We start from the raw sequence: 6,000 nt of genomic DNA, 5'->3' as shown, positions 1-6,000 counted from the left end.
AAATTGGCGGAAACATTCGGGGTTGGAGGACATCATGTACAGTATCATAACAATGCATAATAGTAAAACAAGAAACAACATCCATTGCATTAATTGAATAGTTAAATACATGTGTGTTCTTTGGTAAAGTTTAAATGACACCAAAGATTGTATAATCAAAATAATGACGAGTCTTGAGTCCACTTCGTCCTTCAAAAGTTGTGTGGGTGTACCTGTCTACTGGTTCCCTGAGAATACAAGTTATTTTGAAAGAAAGTATCAGCATAAATGCTGGTGAGTTCATAAGTGTTTTAGTTTCATTTGTTTGTAATTAACACCTCGAAATGTTTGTATTTAAAACCTTGAAATATTTGTAAAGTTTTCTCAGAAAAATCCTATATTTCCTGCTTATAATGAAATGTGGCCTTCTACCCGAGGCCCGACTGTTTGAACGTTTGTTCTCGTGTAAAAAGTAATATTTGTATATACACTTGAAATAGTATGGAAAAATATAGTAGCACTTTATATCTATATAAAAGTATGTTTTCCTATTTGTTACTATCTTATATTAGGAAAATAGTATGCTTCAACCTAGCAGTACCACCACTGAATAATGAAATGGAAAAATGAAGACGCATAGCCGTATTAAATGTACCATACGTTCTGGAGAGTCTTTTTTCCCTTAAAACCGAAATTGGTTAATTAAGAATTAAAGGGTGATGTGGTTGTAACCATGTTGATTGACGGATGTAAACACGACGACCTTCTGGCATCGAAACGATGTGACATTTTGTCACCCCTTGGCCTTACCGGCTGGGAATGTAGTTAGCAGTCAGGGTGTGGGATGGTATGTCTGGTATAGATCTATACACATAATGCCCGCTCTCCTTCCAGGAGACTCTGGTTACAAATGTGATACATCAATGTATTGTTGTATAATGAATTAGTATCTCACAATCTAATTATCAGGTTCTTTCTGTACTTGTATATGTATATGTATATGTATATGTATATGTTCTTTTCGGTTTTGTATATGTATATGTATATGTTCTCTTTTATTCTTATATATGTATATGTTCTCTTCTGTTCTTGTATATGTTCTCTAAACTATACCTATTGTAGTTTAGTGGGTGTTTGTTTTGTTCTTGACTTGTAGAAAATACTCAATTGCTCAGCTTGAACAATTGAGTTAAGTGTAAATTTTAAAGATAAAATTTTATATTCTTATACATATTTAGCATGTAAAACTATGAGTTAATCAACAGTCGGACTAGTTAATCCTACCCTAAGTCTACAACCAAACAAGGAACAGGAGTCAAGGTTATCAACAATAGTCCTAAGTCCATTAAAGCATACTTATACATTAATACATAAATGAATATGGTTTTGAAAGTAAAAGATTTTAACAAGAGTTTAAAAGCAGTTTAAAAAAGGGTTTTGTAATGAAGTCTAATAATGTTTAAAAGCAGTTTGAAAATGTGTTTGAAAATGGTTTCAAACAAGATTTTTAGCAAGTATATAAATGTTTATACTAACACAATTTCAATTGTGTTCAACTTGTATCCCCCCCCCCCCCCCCAAAAGCATTTAAAACAGTTAAAAGGTTGATTGCAGGGGTATGAATTCACATGTAGTGAGTGATTCGAAAGTAAGATCGGTATAGGATGCTAAGTGTCAAGTGAAGCCTCGAGCACAAACAGATCCTATTAAGCATATAATGACACATATATGTATATAACTAGTGTATGTAATAACTAATCATGAAGGGAAACAACCTAAGGGACTAAGGAACACTTGAAACTAAGTGTTACAATCACATGTGATTGTGTGAAAGGTGTGTACGACCCAAGGGTTCACGACCAATGTATGTGTACGAACAATAAGTGTGTACGGTCGTACACTTATGGAAGAAACATGAAAAAAGGGTATTTGATCCATGGGGAAAACTAGTGTGTCTAATGTTCAACAAGAAGATGGACAAAACACTCGATTTGGACCCCTTTTTGGGTGTGTACGGCCAATGAACCTATGAAGGGTTCACGGCCGTACTGATGGGTTTTGAGCATTCTAACACTTCCTAAGTGTACATGCAACCCTAATAACCTTGGATCTATGTTTGTCTAATTTGTCATGCAAAGTTGATTTCCAAGGTTATATTCCTATCTAGCATACATGGGGAACAATTTTAACATAAAGTATAGATAGAATAACTTACCTTGTTGTTGCTTGTGTTCCTTGAAACCTTGTGAGCCTAGCACCCCAAGTGTGATGCCTCAAATGCTTCACACAACACCAAATGCTCTTGGAAGAACTTATGAGAGTATACTCACTTCTTCAAATCGGCCAAGCCCTCTCTTTCTTTTTTGCAACCGATTTTGGTGGAGATTATATTACTTATATAGTGTTGACACATCTAGGGTTAAACCCTAATGTGTCATGACTCTTCATTTCCATGACCCATGGGTTTGTAACTCCCATGGAGCATCCATGGAGCATCCTATGGGTGGAACCCAACTTGATGATCCATGGAGCCTTTTAGCCCACTATACAAGATATGGATGATTTACTTAATCAACCCATATATTTAATTAGTTATCTTTTGATCACTTAATTAATTCTTGATCAAACTAATCAAATAATATTATTAATATATTAGAACTTATAATATATTAATAATCTCCAAGCGTTATTTCTCTCATTTAGTTTATCCAATTGCATGGTGCCATGCAACCCAAATGGACCATGCCGGGTCGGGTCAAGTACATACCAGAAATAGTTATGGACTTAGACACCTTATCCAACAGTCTCCCACTTGGATAAGTCTAGTAACTATTACTGCAAGTATGACTTCAGGAACCGATCGGAAATCGTAGCTCTTTACAAGGTTTCTCGAAACTTGAGAAGATGATGGTACGCCATTTAAGATAAGTGATCATATAATCCTCTGTTCTAGATATCAGTCGGACAAATACATGGAACAATGTCTTACTTATTGTCCAACATTTGTTTCCCGATTTCCGATTTGTTTGACAAAGAACTTTATTGAACACATCAATTTAGTTCTGACCGGGCCCGGTACACAGGTCAAAACAAAATCATCGAGGGGCCCAGATATCAGCTTCTAATCCAAGAAGGAACAGATAAACTTCGACTCATATGTTTGTTCTACTACTCATTGAATTACACATAAGAGCACGATTTTATAACATCGAGTTACCAATGCGTTTTTCGTACAATCAATGCCTAACCAACTTGTAAGTAACAAATCATATCTCTAGGTTTAAAGACTTATATGATATTACCGTCTCACGATCACTCGAGATAGAATTCCATGAAGTGATTCCAGTGAGCGTGGGTTGAGTCCAATGCTCAGAACTTATGAGCACTCATGATTCTTGTAGCCTTGTCCCAGACCTCTACAACCAAACATGACAGTCTTGATTCATACCTACTTCCGACATATGACCGACTGTGGAGGTTTGAATAATATGTTATACCAAACAAAATTATTCTGGAAGTCAAAACATGCAAAAGAAATATAGTAAACGATCGACAAGAGATAGCAACACTTTACTCATAAATAAAACACTTTTATTCATCATCAAATGTCAATTACACTTTACAAATTTCGAGATTATCTAACTACTAAATTTAATATCATCCTTCAGCCCTATGCTCCGAGCATGCTGGAGATGCTTAACCCGAGTCAGTCCCTTCGTGAGGGGATCTGCCGGATTCTCATCTGATGATACCCTCTTTGCCACGAGGAGTCCTTCTTCAATCCGATGTCTGATGAAATGGTATTTTCTGTCGATGTGTCTGGATCTCCCGTGATCCCTTGGTTCCTTGGCTAAGGCAACAGCACTTTCACTATCACAGAAAATTTCCATCGGCTCTTTAATAGCTGGTACAACTCCAAGGTCTCCAATGAAGTTCCTCAGCCATAACGCCTCCTTTGCCGCTTCGCTAGCTGCAATATACTCTGATTCACAAGTAGAATCTGCCACTGTCTCTTGCTTGGAACTCTTCCAAGAAATTGCTCCTCCATTTAGGGTAAAGACCCAGCCCGACTGAGAGCGGAAGTTATCCCTGTCAGTTTGGAAGCTAGCATCACTATATCCTACAACTCTCAAGTCATCACTCCCACCAAGGATAAGGACCCAGTCCTTAGTCCTTCGTAGGTACTTGAGAATATTCTTTACCGCAATCCAGTGTGCCTTGCCAGGGTTCCCCTGAAAACTGCTAACCATGCTCAAGGCAAAGGCTACATCAGGTCGAGTACACGTCATAGCATACATGATCGAACCTACAGCCGAAGCATAAGGTATTCGATTCATTTCTGCTATCTCAGCCTCAGTGCTAGGGCTTTGTGTCTTACTCAGCTTGGCGCTACTCTGGATGGGCAACTCTCCTTTCTTGGAGTCTTGCATTCTGAATCTCTTCAGAATCTTCTCCAAGTAGGTACTTTGACTAAGTCCAATTAGTCTTTTACTCCGATCTCTCAAGATTCTTATCCCCAAAATATAGGCAGCTTCACCAAGGTCCTTCATAGCGAAACACTTTCCAAGCCAGGACTTTACTTCCTGCAAGGTTGGAATGTCGTTTCCTATGAGTAGTATGTCATCCACATACAATACCAAAAAGCTAACTATACTCCCACTAGCCTTGACATATACACAAGATTCATCTTCACTCCTAGAAAAGCCAAATTCCTTGACCTTTTCATCAAAGCAAAGATTCCATCTGCGAGGTGCTTGCTTTAATCCATAAATGGATTTCTCAAGCTTACACACTCTATTAGGGTACTCGTTACTGACAAAACCCTCTGGCTGACTCATGTAAACATCTTCAGCCAACTTTCCATTAAGGAAAGCGGTTTTTACATCCATTTGCCAAATTTCATAGTCATGAAATGCGGCTATGGCTAACAGAACCCGAATAGACTTAATCTTGGCTACCGGAGAAAAGGTCTCATCATAGTCCACTCCAGGAATTTGAGAGAAGCCCTTTGCAACCAGTCTAGCCTTATAAGTGTGTACTTTACCATCCATGTCGGTCTTCTTCTTGAAGACCCATTTGCACCCTACAGTCTTTCGACCTGGTACATTCTCAACCAAGTTCCAAACTTGATTGTCATACATGGATTGTATCTCGCTATCCATAGCCTCTTTCCATTTGGCAGACTCGGGGCCCGCCATGGCTTCCTCGTAGCTGTTAGGGTCATCTTGACTTACTAGTGTCTCATCACTAATAAGTGTCTCACCTTCTGCAGTAATATGGAATCCATAGTAATGCTCAGGTGCACTCCTAACTCTCGTGGAACGCCTCAGAGGTACAGATTCGTCAATTGGCTCAACAGGAGTTTCCTCCTCAAGTTGAGGGCTAGAGTTTGAAGTTCCTTCACCGCTTGACTCTTGAATTTCTTCAAGATCAACTTGCCTCCCACTGTCTCCTTGGCTTATAAACTCTCTTTCTCGAAAGACTCCTCTTCTTGCTACAAAGACCACATTGTCACTAGGTCTGTAGAAGAGGTAACCAAAGGATTGCTGTGGGTAGCCGATGAAAATACACCTCTCGCTTCGGGGTTCGAGCTTATCATGAGTCTCGCGTCTCACGAAAGCCTCGCAGCCCCAAATCTTGATGTGGTCTAGTTTAGGTACTTTACCAGTCCACATCTCGTGAGGAGTTTTGGCAACTTTCTTTGTAGGGACTAGATTAAGGATATGGGCGGCAGTCTCTAAGGCATACCCCCAGAATGAGATTGGTAGCGAAGCTCGACTCATCATGGAACGAACCATGTCCAACAAGGTTCGATTACGCCTCTCAGCCACACCATTCAACTGCGGTGTCCTGGGAGGTGTCAATTGTGAGACAATCCCACATTCCTTTAGATAGTCGAGGAACTCTGAACTAAGATACTCACCACCCCGATCGGATCGAAGCATCTTAATGTTCCTGCCCAATTGATTCTCGACTTCCTGTTTAAATTCCTTAAACTTCTCGAAAGTCTCTGACTTATGC

The sequence above is a fragment of the Lactuca saligna genome, chromosome 3, assembly GCF_052625555.1.
Source record: "Lactuca saligna cultivar CGN05327 chromosome 3, ASM5262555v1, whole genome shotgun sequence".
NCBI lineage: Eukaryota > Viridiplantae > Streptophyta > Magnoliopsida > Asterales > Asteraceae > Lactuca > Lactuca saligna.
This window is presented reverse-complemented; position numbering follows the sequence as displayed.